Genomic DNA, 20,387 nt, shown 5'->3' on the forward strand with positions numbered 1-20,387 from the left:
GAGCCCGCGGAAACTGCGTCTCGGTCCGGGTCCTGCTGAGGGCAGGTCAGGACTCACCCATTGCTTGGGTTGCCTGGCAAGGGGAACGAAATGCTGCCATTCGCATAGGATACCAACATGGCAGAGATCTGATGTCAGCAGAAAGCGGTGGAGGACAGATCTTCATCAATACCAGCGGTGACATAAGCAGTTGGTCTCCTGGTAAGGGGGGTGAGGCTCAGTCACCCGAGTCTCCTCAATTTGTACTCGAGCCAGAGGGAAGGAGCCGGGCCGCCGCCAGCCCCCGGAGCAGGCCCAGCGGCTCGCCAGCGTGGTGACCGCGTGACCCCAATTGGAGAGGGGGCGGAGCGGAGCCGCCACCCACACCCGCCAGGTGGGCAGACCCACGACCCAGTAGTACATGGGCGTGGTAGGAGGGGCAGGGCAGAGCCGCCCTTCGCGCTTGCAAGATAAACAGACCTGTGACAGCCTGGCGGGTCAGGCCCAGTGGCCTGCCAGTGTGGTACACACGTCACCCCAACTCGAGTAGGGGCAGAGCAGATCCTTATCCCACGCCCGGATCAGGCCCTGCCGGTGTGGTGGTCACGTGACCCCAATTGGAGTGGGGGTGGAGCGGAACCGCCACCCGTGCCCGCAGGGTGAGCAGACCAGTGATCAACCTGCAGATCAGGCCCAGGGGTCCGCAGGCGTGGTAGGAGGGGCAGGGCAGATCCGCCGCCCGCGCCTTCAAGGTAGGCAGACCTACAACAGACCGGCGGATCAGGCCCAGGAGCCTGCCGGCGGGGTACAAACACCACCCTAATTGGAGTAGTGACAGAGCAGAGTCGCCTCCCTTGCCAGGAACAGACCCAGCATCCTGCAGGCGGGGTAGTCACGACACCCCAATTGGAGTAGGGGCAAAGCAGAGCCTCCACTCGTGCCCGAAAGGTGGGCAGATCTGCGACCGACCAGCAGGACAGGCCCAGTGGCCTGCTGGTACGACAGACACGTCACCCCAATTGGAGTAGGGGCAGAACAGAGCCGCCACCAGCTCCCAGAACAGGCCCAGTGACCTGCCGGCGTGGTAGCCACGACACCCCAATTGGAATAAGGAGAGAGCAGAGCCGCCGCCCGCACCTGCAGGAAAGATACGCAAGCAGTATGAAAAGACAAGGAAAGAAAGGACCACAAGCAATGCAGGTCAACGCAACTTTAGAAGAGGTAACAGCTGCAGCAGATGGAATGTCAGATAAAGAATTCAGGATATACATGCTTCAGATGATCTGGAGTATCAAGGAAGACATTAAACAGCAAAATCAGACAATGAAAGATCACTTCGACAACGAATTACGCAAACAAATCCAGGAAGCAAAGGATCAACTATACAGGGAGATAGAGGTTATAAAAAACAAGCAATCAGAAATCCTAGAAATGCAGGAAGCAATAAACCAACTTAAAAACTCAATGGAGAATACTACCAACAGAGTAGAACACTTAGAAGATAGAACATCAGACAATGAAGACAAAGTATTTCAACTGGAAAAGAACATAGACAGCTCAGCAAGACTGTTAAGAAACCATGAGCAGAACATCCAAGAAATATGGGATAACATTAAGAGACCAAACTTAAGAGTCATTGGGATACAGGAAGGTACAGAGCTCCAAACCAAAGGAATGAGCAGTCTATTCAATGAAATAATACAAGAAAACTTCCCAGACTTGAAGAATGAGACAGAATCCCAAATCCTAGAAGCCTACAGGACGCCGAATGTGCAAAATCATAAGAGATCCACACCTAGACACATTATAATGAAGATGCCCAACATACAGAATAAGGAGAGAATTTTAAAAGCTACAAGAGAAAGGAAGCAGATTACATTTAGGGGCAAGCCAATCAGGATAACAGCTGATCTTTCAACACAGACTCTGAAAGCTAGAAGATCCTGGAATAACATATTTCAAACACTGAAAGATAATGGGTTCCAACCAAGAATTGTGTATCCAGCGAAATTAAGCTTCAGGATGGAGAATGAAATTAAAACCTTCCACGATAAACAAAAGTTTAAAGAATTCGCAGCTAGAAAACCATCTCTTCAAAACATCCTAGCCAAAGTATTACAGGAAGAGGAAATGGAAAATAACAATGAAAACCAACAGTGGGAGGTAGGACAGTAAAGGGGGGGGGGAAACAATCAAAGAGGAAAACAAACAATGTTTAGTAACAGAAATAAACAAATATGGCTGGAAGAACAACCCATATCTCAATAATAACCCTAAATGTTAATGGCTTAAACTCACCAATTAAAAGACACAGGCTAGTAGAATGGATCACAAAACAAGACCCAACAATATGCTGCCTACAGGAGACGCATTTGATAGGAAAAGACATACATAGGCTGAAGGTGAAAGGTTGGGAAAAATCATATCACTCATATGGACTTCGGAAACAAGCAGGCGTGTCCATACTCATATCAAATAAAATAGATTTCAAGCCAAAGTTAATCAAAAGAGATAAAGAGGGACACTACATACTGCTTAAGGGAACCATACACCAACAAGACATAACAATCATAAATATTTATGCCCCAAACAATGGTGCAGCTATGTTCGTCAAACAAACTCTTCTCAAGTTCAAGAGTCTAATAGACCACCACACCATAATCATGGGAGACTTCAACACACCTCTCTCGCCACTGGACAGATCTTCCAAACAAAAGTTGAATAAGGAAACTATAGAACTCAATAACACTATTAATAACCTAGACCTAATTGACATATATAGAGTATACCACCCAACATCAAGCAGTTACACTTTTTTCTCAGCAGCACATGGATCCTTCTCAAAAATAGATCATATATTATGTCACAGGGCAACTCTTAGACAATATAAAGGAGTAGAGATATTACCATGCATCTTATCTGATCATAATGGAATGAAACTGAAAATCAACGATAAAAGAAGGAAGGAAAAAGCATACATCAATTGGAGAATGAACAATAGGTTACTGAATGATCAATGGGTTATAGAAGACATCAAGGAGGAAATTAAAAAATTCTTAGAGATAAATGAAAACACAGACACAACATATCGGAATCTATGGGACACATTGAAAGCAGTTCTAAGAGGAAAATTCATTGCTTGGAGTTCATTCCTTAAAAAAAGAAAAAACCAACAAATAAATGATCTCATACTTCATCTCAAAATCCTTGAAAAAGAAGAGCAAAACAACAGCAAAAGAAGTAGAAGGCAAGAAATAATTAAAATCAGAGCTGAAATTAATGAAATCGAAACAAAAGAAACAATTGAAAAAATTGACAAAACTAAAAGTTGGTTCTTTGAAAAAATAAACAAAATCGACAGACCCTTAGCGATGCTAGTGAAGAGAAGAAGAGAGAGAACTCAAATTACTAGCATACGGGATGAAAAAGGCAATATCACAACAGACACTTCAGAAATACAGAAGATAATCAAAAACTATTTTGAATCCTTATACTCCAATAAATTAGAAGATAGTGAAGGCATAGATAAATTTCTTAAGTCATATGATCTGCCCAGATTGAGTCAGGAGGATATAGAAAACCTAAACAGACCAATATCAATTGAGGAGATAGAAGAAACCATCAAAAGACTACCAACTAAGAAAAGCCCAGGTCCCGATGGGTATACAGCAGAATTTTACAAAACCTTTAAAGAAGAACTAATACCAATACTTTTCAAGCTACTTCAGGAAATAGAAAAGGAGGGAGAACTTCCAAATTCATTCTATGAGGCCAACATCACCCTGATACCTAAACCAGACAAAGACACTTCAAAGAAAGAAAACTACAGACCAATATCTCTAATGAACCTAGATGCAAAAATCCTCAATAAAATTCTGGCGAATCGGATACAAAAACATATAAAAAAAATTGTACACCATGATCAAGTAGGATTCATCCCTGGGATGCAAGGCTGGTTCAATATACGGAAATCAATAAATGTTATTCACCACATCAATAGACTTAAAAATAAGAACCATATGATCATCTCGATAGATGCGGAAAAAGCATTTGACAAAGTACAGCATCCCTTTATGTTCAAAACTCTAGAAAAACTAGGGATAACAGGAACATACCTCAATATTGTAAAAGCAATCTATGCTAAGCCTCAGGCTAGCATTATTCTGAATGGAGAAAAACTGAAGGCATTCCCTCTAAAATCTGGAACAAGACAGGGATGCCCTCTCTCTCCACTTCTCTTCAACATAGTTCTCGAAACACTGGCCAGAGCAATTAGACAGACGAAAGAAATTAAAGGCATAAAAATAGGAAAAGAAGAAATTAAATTATCACTATTTGCAGATGATATGATTCTATATCTAGCAGACCCAAAAGGCTCTACAAAGAAACTATTAGAGCTAATAAATGAATTCAGCAAAGTGGCAGGATTTAAAATCAACACGCATAAATCAAAGGCATTCCTGTATATCAGCGACAAATCCTCTGAAATGGAAATGAGGACAACCACTCCATTCAAAATATCTTCAAAAAAAATAAAATACTTGGGAATCAACCTAACAAAAGAGGTGAAAGACTTATACAATGAAAACTACAGAACCCTAAAGAGAGAAATAGAAGAAGATCTTAGAAGATGGAAAAATATACCCTGTTCATGGATAGGCAGAACTAACATCATCAAAATGGCGATATTACCAAAAGTTCTCTATAGGTTTAATGCAATGCCAATCAAAATCCCAATGGCATTTCTTTTAGAAATAGAGAAAGCAATCATGAAATTCATATGGAAAAATAAAAGACCCAGAATAGCAAAAACAATGCTAAGCAAGAAGTGTGAATCAGGCGGTATAGCGATACCAGACTTCAAACTATACTACAGAGCAATAGTAACAAAAACAGCATGGTACTGGTACCAAAATAGGCGTGTGGACCAATGGTACAGAATAGAGGACACAGAAACCAATCCACAAAACTACAACTATCTTATATTTGATAAAGGGGCTAAAAGCATGCAATGGAGGAAGGATAGCATCTTCAACAAATGGTGCTGGGAAAACTGGAAATCCATATGCAACAAAATGAAACTGAATCCCTTTCTCTCGCCATGCACAAAAGTGAATTCAAAATGGATCAAGGAACTTGATATCAAATCAGAGACGCGCCGTCTGATAGAAGAAAAAGTTGGCTACGATCTACAGTCGGTGGGGTCGGGCTCCAAATTCCTCAATAGGACACCCATAGCACAAAAGTTAATAACTAGAATCAACAAATGGGACTTACTCAAACTAAGAAGTTTTTTCTCAGCAAAAGAAACAATAAGAGAGGTAAATAGGGAGCCTACATCCTGGGAACAAATCTTTACTCCTCACACTTCAGATAGAGCCCTAATATCCAGAGTATACAAAGAACTCAAAAAATTAGACAATAAGAGAACAAACAACCCAATCAACAAATGGGCCAAGGACCTGAACAGACACTTCACAGAGGAGGACATACAGTCAATCAACAAGTACATGAAAAAATGCTCAACATCTCTAGCTGTCAGAGAAATGCAAATCAAAACCACCCTAAGATACCATCTCACTCCAGTAAGATTGGCAGCCATTAGGAAGTCAAACAACAACCAGTGCTGGCGAGGATGTGGGGAAAAGGGTACACTTGTACATTGCTGGTGGGACTGCAGATTGGTGCAGCCAATTTGGAAAGCAGTATGGAGATTTCTTGGAAAGCTGGGAATGGAGCCACCATTTGACCCAGCTATTCCCCTTCTTGGTCTATTCCCTAAAGACCTAAAAAGAGCATGCTACAGGGACACTGCTACATCGATGTTCATAGCAGCACAGTTCACAATAGCAAGACTGTGGAACCAACCTAGATGCCCTTCAATAGACGAATGGATAAAAAAAATGTGGCATTTATACACAATGGAGTATTACTCTGCATTAAAAAATGACAAAATCATAGAATTTACAGGGAAATGGATGGCATTAGAGCAGATTATGCTAAGTGAAGCTAGCCAATCCCTAAAAAACAAATGCCAAATGTCTTCTTTGATATAAGGAAAGTAACTAAGAACAGAGTAGGGACGAAGAACAGGAGAAGAAGATTAACATTTAACAGGGATGAGAGGTGGGAGGGAAAGGGAGAGAGAAGGTAAATTGCACGGTAATGGAAGGAGACCCTCAGGGTTATACAGTGGAGGGGGTAGAGAGAGAGGAGGGGAGGGGAGGGGAGAGGTGGGGAGGGGGGATGGTGGAGGATGGGAAAGGCAGCGGAGCACAACAGACACTAGTATGGCAATTTGTAAATCAATGGATGTGTAACTGATGTGAATCTGCAATCTGTGTATGGGGTGAAGGTGGGAGTTCATAACCCACTAGAATCAAAGTGTGGAATATGATATGTCAAGAAATTTGTAATGTTTTGAACAACCCACAATAAAAAATTAAAAAAAAAAAAAATAAAAAAAAAATAAATAAATAAATAAATAAATTTCTATCAACAACTAAAAAATATTTTTAAAAAACAGCAAATGACTATTTTTCTAAAGGGCCAAAGATAGCACATTGGCTCTTACCCTACATCATTCCATTTCTTTGCAGTCACAATGTTCTGCTCTACTAGGTCAAAGGGTCTAATCGACATGGCTTCTTTAAAGAACTTCAGCTTCACGCTAGCTAAGAGTAAAAAACTATCATAAATGAATTAAGTTAATTAGGATTGGCCCCCTGTGGCTAGGAATTATATTTCCCTCCCCAAGCCATGAAGAGGTGGATGATACCTGGGCAAAACTGGAGTTATCTTGGGAGAACAGACATTGTTGGGAAGACAAACAATGGTGTTTGATGCAGATAGCAATATGGTAAGTGTATCGGGATAAGCTAGGTTTAGCTATGGTAACAAGTGATCCCACTGTGGCTTATAATAACAAAATTTTATTTCTCAAAATATCATATATGTCCACTGCAAGACAGATTAACTATCCTCTGGTTGTCTTCATGCTGGGACCCAGGCTGATAGAGCAATCTATAACTGGAACAATGTTAGTATCTCATGGAAGAAGGAAAACAAATCATGGTGAGCTACATACTGACTCTTAATAATTTGGCCTGGAACTTATACATGTTAAATATGCTTACATTTTCTTCACCAGAATAGGTATACCTGGACAAACCTGATACCCATGGGGTAAGGAAATATTATCTTTCCCTGAAAAGGGCAGCAAAAATTTGCAAGAAATTGCAACCAACAATACAATTAGCTGCAATCAAAGACCGGAAAAAGCCAAATCCTGTTCTTCTAATCATCTTTCCTTTCCTTAGGATTCCCAAGGGAACTATGCACAAAAAAGAAATCGGAATGGGAACCAAAAAAAATCATTTTATTCAAGCTCAGTTAGCACCCAGTAACCTCTAAAGCAGACTCCTGCCAAAAGTAATTCCCTGCTCCCCTTCTCCCCAGCAAATTTTGGGGCCTATACACTTAGGCATGCCTGCAGTGAGAAGAAGATGACCAGATGTACAAAGCAGACCACGTTTTGATTTGTTTTGGAGATAGGGGCCTCACTATTTTGCCCAGGCTGGCCTCAAGCTCCTGGGTTCAAAGTGATCCTTCCACCTCAGATACCTGCTTTGCTCATCTAAGTGTCTGTCAAATGGAGACTGGGCTGGATCTACACAGCAGGATATGGGAAATGACCTTTTAATACAAATCGACCACAACCACTAATAAAATGTGGACTAGTTCATGTCCTGGTACAATATTGTGATATAAAAAGATATATATATTTTAGTCTTTGTTCACAGCTCTTAGCTATATCTCCAAAAACTTGTAATTTCCTAAGTGATAGAAGCATCTTTGGTTATATTTGGCTTTGTCTCCACTCCTGAACAGCTGAAGGGAACATATTTTGTTATTTATTATAAGCTTCTTTCAATCACACCTGTGTTTATGTTAATGAGATGACTTTTGGAAAGCCCCCATAGGGGGCTGATTATAAGAGGTACAAACCATGTGATTACAGAGTCAGAACTTTCAGCCTCACCATCACCTCTGGAGAAGGGAGAGGGCTGAAAGTTGAGTTGATTACCAATGGCCAATGATACAATCAATCATGTATATTGAATGAAGCCTTCATAAAAATTCTAGTGGGCAGCATTCAGAGAGCTTCTGGCTGAATACAAGGTACTGGGAGGGTGGTGCTCCTGGAGAGGGCATAGATGTTTTATGTCCCTTCACCCCATACCTTGCCCTGTGTATTTCTTACCATTTGCTTGTTTCTGAATTTGATCCCTTATTAAAATTAGAAAATGTAAATCAAGTATTTCTCTGGTTTATTTTTTATTTTATTTTTAGATAGGGTCTCAGTAAGATGCCCAGGCTGACCTTGAACTTGTTATTCTCCTGCCTCAGCCTCCTGAGTTGCTTGGAATACAGGCATGTGCCACTGTGCCTGGCTATTTCCCTGAGTTTTGTGATCTATTCTTGCAAATTATTGAACCTCTAGAGGATGTCATGGGAATATCCAATTTATAGCCAGGGAATAGAAAGTATAGGAGGCCCACATTTGTGATTGGCACCTGAAATAGAGACAATCTCGTAGGACTGAGCCCTTAACTTGTGGGATCTGATTCTAACTCCAAGTAAAAATAGTTTCAGGATTGGATTTCACTGTAGGATACCCTGATGATGTCCCCCCCACCGACACACACACACACACACACACACACGCAAACATACATACAAAGGGATAATTGCATGTTGTAGAAGTGAGGTAAGATAGAATACATAGGAATAGGTAGAAAGGAGATGTGAGAGACATCATGAGAGTAGCCATGATTTAAAGTCCACTTTCATATGGATTAAAAGGCCAGTGAAAAGCTTGTGATCTTGATCACAAACAATACTATTAAATTAATTATTAGACCTTATCCACAGGTACACCAATGGGGTACTGTTTAAATTCACAAAGCATAATGCATCAAAAACAAGGAAGAAAAGACATGAACCCCACCCCCCAAAATCCCTGATAATGGTCAACGTGTCAGTAAATGACCCACATCCCTCAATCACGGTAATAGTCAACATGCCCGGTTACCAACACAAAGGAGAATGACAAATACTCACTTAGATCATGTCCCTGTACGACTGATCTGACTTGTATAAGTATGCCTAGCTACGATACAGCTAGCACATTCCTCTCCAGCAGCCTCACCCCGTGCCATCACTCAGAGTGTGTATTTCTTTCTCTCAATACATTCAATCTGTGTCTCACTTTGACCTGTCCTTAAATTCCTTCATACAACAACATCAAGGACCCTCATGGTCTGAGTTGGGGTCCACCTTCCTTTCATGACCCTCCTCTTGGTGACGAAGAGATCCACACATTTGGTATTAGAAGTATTGTGTGAGTATAGAAAAAGAGATTTCCTCCCTTTTTACCTGGTCTCTGACCAATCAGGTTAATAACTTTGGGCTCAGGTTATAGCTCAGTGATAGAAGACTTACCTACCATGTGTGAGGCCCACAGTTAAATCTATAGCACTGTGTGCGTGCACATGCACGCACACACACACACACACACACACACACACAGAGTCACTCCCTCCTTCTCCCTACTGAAGGTAGCCAATAAGAGAACATGGCAGAGATGAGAATTCCTTCTCATTGAAATTGGCTAAGGTCTGGACACACCTGGACATAGGAAGAGCCTCCAGAATCTACTCAAGGGTGGTTTGAAGGTAGCTTTTCAACAATGGATATGGGCAGAAGAAGGGAACCCATCCAGCTTTGATGGTGTGGACTCAAAATCTACCATGCATAACATGATAATTCCTCATGAAAAGAAACACGTGACCTATGAAAAGGCGTGATGACCATCTATGGCTGAACAAAAGGACCCCAAGTGTTCCCCATCATCATTCAATCAACATGCAATTTCTTCCCTCTCTCCCTTCCTATGAATTACCCCCCCCCCAAAAAAAAAATTGGATAGGGGGGCCCAAGGCTCCGGGGCCCAAAACCACAAATATACGGAGCACTGGAGGAACCCAGCAACCCCATCAGGGTAGTGCCCAGGACACATTGTCCATCAGATCCCTCATCAGACAAACCAGAGGGAGCGCAGGGTTGGACATCTGCGCCTCTGCCAGATCAGTACTAACTCCAGAGATGGGAGTTCAAATCATTCCCACAGGGGTAAAAGGACCTCTTCCCAAAGGAACAGTAGGCTTATTATTGGGACGCAGCTCTTCTACTCTAAAAGGACTTATGATAAGTCCTGGGGTAATTGATCCCGATTATGAAGGTGAAATAAAAATTATAGCCAGTTCTCCAAAGGGTATATCAGTAATTTCACCAGGAGATAGAATAGCAGAGTTACTAATAATACCCAGCCTACATGATAAATTTTCCAGTCATGCTGTAGAAAGAGGTTCCAAGGGATTAGGCTCCACAGGTGTAGATTGGGCTATGCTTTCTTTAAATTTAGATTCTCGCCCCATGCTAAAACTAAATATTCAAGGACATGAATTTAATGGGCTACTGGATACAGGTGCAGACCTTAGCATCATCTCTCATCAAGAATGGCCAAAACAATGGCCATTACAACAAGCCACTCAAACGCTTTGAGGCCTAGGAGTGGCGACTAATCCCCATAGAAGTGTAATGGTATTAGATTGGAAGGATCCTGAAGGATGTGAAGGAACTATACAGCCATATGTATTGGATCATCTTCCCGTAAATTTATGAGGACGAGATGTCCTAGATCAATTAGGTTTGACATTAACAAATAACATCAATCAAAATGCACCCACTATTATGGCTAGACAAGGTTTTAGGAAAGGAAAAAGATTAGAAAAACAAGAACAAGGTATAGCAGCACCAATACAAATAGATCAAGGAACGGACAGACATGGGTTGGATTTTCAGAAAGGGCCACTGAGACAATAAAAATTACTTGGAAATCAGAAAGACCAGTATGGGTTCCTCAGTGGCCCCTGACTAAAGAAAAGATACAAGCAGCCCATGACCTGGTCAAACAACAATTAGTGGAAGGACATATACAACCTTCTGTATCTCCCCATAATACTCCCATTTTTGTCATCAAAAAGAAATCTGGTAAATGGAGATTATTGCAAGATTTAAGAACCATTAACAATGAGATGGTTATTATGGGACCTGCTCAATCGGGGATTCCTCAATTGTCTGCTTTGCCAAAACTTTGTATGTTTTAGTTATAGATATTAAAGATTTTTTTTTTCAATTCCAATTCATCCTGAGGATAGTCCACGTTTTGCATTTACTATCCCTGCACTGAATCATGAAGGTCCTGATCAGAGATATGAATGGAAAGTACTCCCTCAAGGGATGGCTAACAGCCCAACTATGTGTCAAATTTATGTTTACAAAGTAATCCAGCCACTTAGAAATCAAAAACCTGAACTACAAATATTTCACTATATGGATGATGTATTATTAGCACACAAAGATAAAAACACATTGCTAGAATGTTATGCCACACTTACAAACTTATTAAAAAATTATAATCTAGAGATAGCAATAGATACAGTACAATTAAATTTTCCAATTAATTATTTAGGAGTTCTATTATCCTCAACCATGGTCCGTCCACCAAAAATTCAAATATGAGTAGATCAACTCAAATCACTTAATGACTTTCAAAAGTTATTAGGAGACATAAATTGGATAAGGCCTTACCTAGGTATACCAACAGGAGAGTTGGGACCTTTATTTGATATCCTAAAAGTTCCATCAGATCCAAATTCACCCCGAATGTTAACGCCTGAAGCAAGAAAGGCATTAAAAATCATTGAAACATATATGGAAAATATGCATTTGGATAGAATTGATATAAGTTTGCCTTTATTATTTATTGTACTACCAACAAAAAATATTCCTACAGGAGTATTTTGGCAAGAAGTTCTATTATTATGGATACATTTATCTTATTCTCCTAACACTATTCTTACTAGGTATCCTGAGGCTGTAGGACAATTAATACTCAAAGGAATAAAAGCAGCAAAGGGAGTGTTTGGAATTTCTCCTATTAAAATTATTACTCCATATACTATGAATCAAATTGATGAGTTAGCTAATGAGTTAAATACTTGGGCAATAATCATGTGCAAATCTAATGTTTCATTTGATAACCACTTACCATCTAATCCTTTATTGTCTTTTTGGTCATCGCATCCTGTAATTTTTCCAAAAATGACAAGAAAAACACCTATCATGAATGCTCCAAATATATTCACTGATGGATCAAATAATGGTACAGCAGCAATAGTTACACCTGATCAAACTTTTACATTTTTAGTACCCAAACAATCAGCTCAAAAGGTAGAGCTTAATGCAGTATTACAAGTTTTTGTGATGTTTAAAGATTCTGTATTTAATTTATTTTCCGATAGTCAGTGTATAGTTAATGCTATAGTATCCCTTGAAGATGCTGGTAGGATTTCCCCTTCCTCTACTGTTTTCTCTTTGCTTTCCACTATACAAAGTCTAATCTGGGACAGAAAAGATCCATTCTTTATAGGACATATCAGGGCACATACAGGATTGCCTGGAGCCCTTAGTTTGGGCAATGATTTAGCAGATAAAACTACACATGACATACATATTTTCTCTACACTAGAAGAAGCTACAAATTTTCATAAAAAGTTCCATGTCAATGCTAATACTTTACAAAAGCGTTTTAAAATAACTAAGGAACAAGCTAGACAAATAATAAAACAATGTCAAAATTGTGTGACCTTTTTACCACAAGTTAATCTTGGAGTCAATCCTAGAGGACTGATACCTAACCATATTTGGCAGATGGACGTCACACACTTGCCAGAATTTGGAAAATTAAAATATTTGCATGTTACAGTTGATACTTCTTCTGGATTTTTGATGGGCTCCCTTCATGCCGGAGAAAAAACTAAAGATGATATAGCTCATTGCTTACAAAATTTTGCCACTGTGGGCGTTCCAAAACAGTTAAAAACAGATAATGCCCCTGGTTATACTTCTACCTCTTTTAAACAATTTTGCTCATCATTTGGCATTACTCGTATAACAGGAATCCCATACAATCCACAGGGACAAGGCATAGTTGAAAGAGCTCATCAAACTATTAAAATGTACTTATTAAAGCAAAAAGAAGGAATTGGGAAGGAGTATATATTCCCCAAAGATAAACTTAAAATAACCCTTTTTACTCTAAACTTTTTAAATTTGGATTCATCAGAGCTTGGTGCTGATAACGCCAAGGTCGCGGGTTTGTTCCCTGTATGGGCCACCAAATGCCGCAGTCTGGCTGGGCACAATTCAGGAGCCACTTGTCAAAAGAAACGAACTTTATTTTTAGAACCACACACGCCAAACAAAACAGCTCCTCAGGAAAAACCTTCAGAGCCCAACTGCCACCACCGGCTTCCCAGGAGCCTCTCAACCTCCCCCACTCCTCCTGCTCTTGAGGCCGATTGGCTGGGTTGCGTGGGCGGAGCCAAAAAAGTCCCCCAATGAGCAGCTCCATGGTCTGAAAGGGCAGGGAAACAGCCCAATGAGCATCACTGCAGAAGAGCCAATAAGCTAGAAGTTGCTGGGGCCTCTTCGAGCCAATCATCAGCTGGCAGTCTGAAAGTTTGCTGGGGCCCCTTCGGCTGTGGCTCTCAACAGTTGACTACTTAATAAACTGCACCATTGTATTTATTGGCTTTTAAGAGTGTTGGGCAGTGAGCCCTTGTTATGTTGCCACATTCTCACTTTTGTTCTTTCTTAATTATTTGGAAAAATGAGTGGAAAAGTCCCTGCCAAACAAATATGTACTCATTGTCTATGTGCCTCTGCATCAACACTAATGCTCAGGGACGGGGGCCAATCCTTCACGCATACTGTTTCTACATGTGGTAGGTACTCAGGTACCTGTTGTTAACAATTCTGATTATCATTTAAGAGATGTCACTGTGATTTCATAGATCCCTTGGTATCCATGAGGAATTGGTTCACAACCCCCAAAAAGCCACAGATGCTAAAGTCCCTCATATACAATGGGCTAGTACATATAACCTATGAACATTTTCCTGTATACTTTAAATAATTTCTAGATTACTTATAATACCTAATACAATAAAAATGCTAACTGAATAGTTGTTATTCTATATTGTTTAGGGAATAATTACAGGAAAAAGTCTATAAGATGTTCAATCAAGACAAAAAGTTTCCCAAATATTTTAAATTCATAGTTGGTTGCCAAGGATCCAGAGCCACAATATGGACAGCTGACTATATTAGGTTTTTGTAACTGGAGATTATAGGGCTGTTTTTTTCCCCTCTCACTTCTGACTATATATTGGCACTAAAGGGTAGTTAGATTTGGGTCTAGAGTAGAACAAAATTGAGTCTTCATAAATATTACAAATGACCCCAAGCAGGTGGATTTGCCATATACATAGAAGATCAAAGTTCAATTGACCTCAGTAAATTAGAGAAATGGTTATCAATAGTAGGTTCAAATATACTATAATACATGGAAAGCATAATACAATTTTTAAAAAGGAAAGTTTATAAAATTGTAGAAAAGAAGTCTTTTTTTTTTTTAAATTTTGCCTGTACAGGAGATTACATGCAGTGGTGCTTTTACCACTAAGCTGTACCCCAAGCTCTTTTTAGTATGAGATGGGATCTCACTAAGATGCCCAGGCTGGCCTCAAACTTGCAATCTTCCTGCCTCAACCTCCTGAGTTGCTGGAATTACAGGCATGTATCAATGCACCCAACTAGAAGAGAAGTCATTAACACTAGCAGTGACTTGGCTTTCCTTTTTGTCATTTCTTCTGTCTTCAAATGCTATATGTAATACAGATGTCAGCTTTTCTCTGATCCTTTTATTAAGCTCACCTCCCTCTTATACCAGGGACTTAGTCAACAAAACAGAACTTATCGAAAGGAAGACACAATACATATCATCCAACAACAGTTCACATGGAAATCTTCCTATAAACATTTTTCCAGAGTATTCTCTCCCTGATTTTGCTACTAGAGGTCTTTTTTCACTTCCATCCCCTCTAGTCCCCACCAAGTCTCTAGTCTTGCTGTGTTGACTTCCCAAACTAGAGTCCCCTGGAAATTCCTCATTATTCATCCTGACTCCTAATTCCAAAATTGCACCTTAGACAAATTACTGTATTCAACAAAATAGGTCTTCCAAGTTCATCCTTTTCAGGAATCAAAAGGGTATTATAAATGAATTTTCCTTTTTGCAAACATGGTGAACACAAAATGACTACGTGGGCTTAGTCAATGAAGTCCTCCTAGGAAGGCTTGTTGGAATCAGCTTTTGAAGATGGCAATGCACATAGTTTTGCAGGGTGGAATGGAAGGAAGACATTCAGGAGTTGCTGGCTGGGATTCTGTTCTGGAAGAACTTGTCTCCTAGAACCCGGTCGAAGTTTACAGTTTTCAAGGGGCTTCTCTCGTCTCTTGAGACAAGGCTGCACAATTGCTTATTTTGGTATCTGCCAACATTAGCCTCACTCAACTCTAATTATTAAAGACAAGACAGCTGTTGTCCCAGCCTTTCCTAGTTCTGTAGCTCCATCTGACCAAGTCAGGAATGATATTGGAAGCTACAACACTATCTTTTCCTCCCTACCCATATTAGGATACAGGATAACAAAATTACAGAAATCTCACTCCCTGACAAAGACACTGACTTAACAAGAAGTCTATTTATCGCTCACCGAATAGTCCAGTAGGGTGCATGCCTGGAGTGTACAAGTGCCTTTGCTCCATTTGTTCACCCCAGAGACCCAGGTTCTTTTTATCTTATATGCCATCTACTCCAAGATACAGTTATTGTTTGCATGGTTAAGACTGGCTTATTTGGTCACACCTGTGTTCCAGATCCCTGGAAAGAGAAAGAAGGGAAAGAAAAAGTAGAGAGCAAATGATTTTTTTTTAATGATGTAACATGAAAGTTTCATTCCTAACTTCCATTCACATTCCACTGGCCAAAACTTGCAACACACAGTCACATCTACTGCAAGGAAGGCTGGAGAATGTATTCCTTAACTGGAAAGATAACTGTCAGAACTTTCTGTTACAAGGTAACTGGTCCAGCTAAAAGATAGTGCAGGTTAGAAGGGCTTATGTTACAAAAAGGAAGAGAAGAAATGGTGATGGGATGATGAGTAGTTTCCACAATATCTACTACGGTCAGTGGAATGGACTTCTTAGCATGGGATAAAAGATCTTACTGGAACTTGGGTTTTCATTCTAGGAATATCCAATTACTTGAAATACCCCAAACATACTTTGTTGTGTTTCACCCCATGACCGCTCATGCTAAATCTTTCTTACCTTTCTTTGCCTATTAGGAGCAGTTCAAGTAATATCTTCCCCAATAAATCTTCCCAAACCTCAGTATGTTTACCTTTGTATTTACATCACACTACCCATTCCTCTCTTTTGGCCTTTATCAAATTCTCCCACTACCTGTACAAGTTTGATAGCACTTGATGGCTCTGCTCTATCACTGTTGTAATCTCTTTGAAAGCAATTATGTAATGTCTTAGTCTCATTTGTATCCACATTTGTATCCACATTTGAATGAACCCAGGAGCATTCTACTACTGAGTTGTATCCCCAGCCCTTTAAAAATTTTGAGAGGGGGTCTCTTTCAGATTCCCAGTTAAGTACCTAATTTGAGCTAAATTCTTGTGCCCATCAGTGGGTGAAATAAGTCACACTATCTTCTGAGCACTTTCCTGCTGAGTTATAGTTTTCCTTAGCAATGGTCAAGCTCTGTTACTGGGCCTTCTTCTTCACATTTGGATGGAAGTACTAGCCCAACACCATTGCTTGTCTCGAATCCTGATCCACTTGCTAGTTCCTATGGATTTGCTCCACGGAGGTGAGTAAACCTTGTTTTTGTTGCATCCTAGGGGTCAACTACTCAACGGCATGCTGCCAAATACAGTCTTTGATCTTAGAAGCTCCTACTGCTGTGCTTCACCTACTACAGATCTCCCTGATAGTGAAATTTGCTGCAAACCAGTGCTGGCTTACACCTTGTTTCTAGACATTGACAAAGGACCCTTTAGCTGGGTTGCTTCCTCCCAGATCAGCTCCTAATAGGCTCTGGACATTTTGTACTCATCATTGCTAAGACTATCATGCCTGACCTGATGAATATGTCCATTTTAAGACTGATAAGCACTGTCAGTACTTCCTGTTAGAAGGTAACTGGTCCATGATGGCAATAGATTCTCAGCTTTGTAGTGTATCACTGGTCCAAAATGCAATTTGTATAGATTTCTTTGGATGGATAGGAATATATGAGTTAATAGTATTCATATACATGTGCTTAAAATATGGATGTTCGGGTATGCAGATCTGTATGTTAAGAAAGTTATTTATACTGCAAATATTCTTTATTTTGCAAAAGGTTTTACTAGTAAAATCTTAGAAATGAATTTCTCTCTTCTTCTTCTTAATCTTTTGGTATTAAATTTATTCTATTTTCTGTATAATTTTAAGCACATAACGGTTTTTTTCCACAGGTCTCAGGAAACGAGTAGAAGTCATGAGAAAATCTCTCCTCCCACAAAAAAAAAAAAAAAAAAAAAACTTGCATATTTTGGTAAGTGTGTCTCAGAAGGGGAACATTGAAATTTACATTAACAATGCTGTGCAAGATTCTTACATAAATCAAGACCCAAAACCAGCCTGCACTGGAGGTTTTAGTCCTCTGCTCAGGGATCTGGACAGGAGCCCTAAACTGTTGAGCATGACATGCGAAAGGAGGCAGCAAACCAAGGTGGATGACAGGCACCTAGCAGGGGAGGAGGAGGAGGGCCCCATTCCTTGGAATGACATGATGCTTTTCCTTTTCTTTCCTTATTTGTTTGTTTGTTTGTTTATTTTCTCCAGTGCTGCGGAATGAACCCAGGAACATTATACTACTGAGTTATATCCCAGCCCTTTAAAAATTTTGAGACAGGGTCTCTTTCAGATTCCCAGGCTAAACTCAAACTTCTGATCTTCCTGTCTCAGCTTCCAGAATTGCTGCAATTTTGGGTGTATGCCACCATGCCTGGCTTTGAAGGTGCTGGGCAGGGATCCCAGAGAAAGAAAGGGTATGAGACCCATTATACTGCTGCTTTGGCTGGGACTGGAGAACCAATGTCTCATGATTGAGGCAGACCCTTGATGTAACTTTCATGTTACATCATTAAAAGAAAATCATTTGGATGGAATGCAGAATCAAAGAATGCTTACAGGAAACAAATTTTGCTTGGAATGCTAGGTGGTCAGGCCTCAGCTGTTGGTACAATGCAACCCATGCCTCACTTGTGTACAGTGAAAAATTAGTTTGGTTAATCACACCAGCTTCTGCTACCTTCGTGCTCATTGTTAGGAAAAGATCACAGTCTGATCTATCAATTCCTGGGAATTTTTAATTCTTCCCAAAGGACTGTGTGTTGGTAGAATAACCCCCCAAAATCTGAAAGCTAAAATGGACCAGTTCAGGTATGAAGTTTCTTAAGAATGGACTGGCAGTGTGATTGCGCTGATATGGAGAAGCTAAACCTTCCTGCAGAAGATCAACTGACCTGCTATCCCACCCCAAATCTCAGCTTGAGGTATACTTCAGTGAAGGCAGGTGGCTGGGCTTTGGAGAGTAGAAAAGCAATTAAGAGCAGAAAGGTAGAGAAAATGTAGAAAAGAACCATTTTGATAACAGATTATTCCATGGTGTAAAGAGAGAGGGCAAAGAACTCACTGGCGCTTCATTTATCCAATGATTTGTCACTGTGGTGACCAATTTCTGCCCATTCCATAGGGTTTTGAACTGCACAGGGACTGGGAACCTACAGTTCAACTGGAGCTGGCTTTTCTTTGTAGCTGGTTTCAAGATTGGATGCAGAAAATGGTTTGGGGCCTCTTCTTACTGGGTCACTCTGAACCTCAGGGCAGGGTTCTTGTGAGTCTTTTTATGATCAGATACACATTTCAGGGCATATGTGATATTCTACCCTTGATTAACCTGCACTAACAGTGCTGAGTGAGAAGTAGAGTCACTGGAGCTTGAACTGATGGGAATTAAACCTGGTGGCAGAGGGAGCAGGAAGGGACCTTAACCAAAAAAGCGTCTAGTGGGAAATCCATTCCACACTTTTGCCACAGGCCCCATTTTGCTCCAGGCCTGTCCAGTGATGTGAAAATCCTTGATGTAAGCCTCCTGTCCATATACTTAAATAAGCGTAGACCCAGTTCAAATACTTCTTATTCAGGTTTTTGAGTTTCTTGAGGACTTGGTTTAAACAGAACATGGCGCCATCATTCATTTCTTTCACATAGGAGCTAGGCTTGGAAGCCATAACTAATAAAACCAAGCCTTAGATGCTTCTGCTAACTGACAGGCAATTGAAAAATCTGCTGCCTCAGTTATTCTCTGAAAGGTTACTACTTCTTGGATCTGCTATGAGATGATTGCTGACTGATCAGAGAGCTTATTGGTTGTTGGCTGCTGGCACTGATGCTGTAACAAGAGAACGACTTTGTCCAACTTCAAACTCATATGGACATCTCTGCACGTTTTTGCATGTCTTCTCTAATCTCTACCTTCTTTAACGTGGAAGGGAAAATGACCCCATTCACTTGCTTTTTTTCCTTTTCCTTTTCTTCTTTTTGTTTTGTGGTGTTAGAGATCTTTTTACTGATCTCCAGGTACTCATCTTCAAGCACTCTGTCTCAGGACAAGCATGCAGAGTCAAATGCTTCCACACAGGAGTTGCTCCTTTTGAAAGATGACTGTCCTAATACCTATATCCTAAAGATGACTGTCCTAATACAGAATTTCTTAGTTATCTAGCATGATTGAGTAAATGTCAGAAGTATGGGATATTGCTTCCAGTTGGCCCACTATTTTCTCCAATCTTTCTACCAAATTTTGCATGTTAGCCATAAGGTACCATCTGCTTGGAGTTCTGTCTCACCTTGGGACCCTAATTGCTATCTCTGTTTGCTGTAACTTTAGCAATTGTTCAGGAGGCTGAATTCCCAAGTCAGGTGATGATTTGGGAGCTGCATAATCTATCTCTTTGTACATCAAAGCTATGGGTCAGAGAGAAGAGATTTAACTTTTAAAAGTCTGAAATTTAGTCAGATCATTTAAAGACCTTAGCAATACCCCCAAAAAGTAAGAGGCAGGTAACTTTTAGAGGTTGTGATGAATTGAGTATATACTGGCAGTTTGCAAGATTCTCAATTCCAAAAAGTTACATAACAGTTGCTGATAGGTCCCACCTGTGTAGCTCAAGTGTCCAGAATTCTTTCAGGTTTCCCTATCTATATTGGTTAAAAGTCATTCATTTATATGACAGAAATACAATTTAAAT

At 40.3% G+C, this 20,387-nt stretch overlaps 1 pseudogene; it reads right to left on the bottom strand.

Moving 5' to 3' along the window:
• Positions 1-18,857: 18,857 nt before the first annotated feature.
• On the bottom strand, positions 18,858-19,954 carry LOC124075394 (adenylyl cyclase-associated protein 1-like; annotated as a pseudogene).
• Positions 19,955-20,387: the final 433 nt, after the last annotated feature.

Source organism: Marmota monax, unplaced genomic scaffold (assembly GCF_021218885.2).
Source record: "Marmota monax isolate L192 unplaced genomic scaffold, Marmota_monax_Labrador192_F-V1.1 WCK01_AAM20220418_F8-fsc00008, whole genome shotgun sequence".
Lineage (NCBI taxonomy): Eukaryota > Metazoa > Chordata > Mammalia > Rodentia > Sciuridae > Marmota > Marmota monax.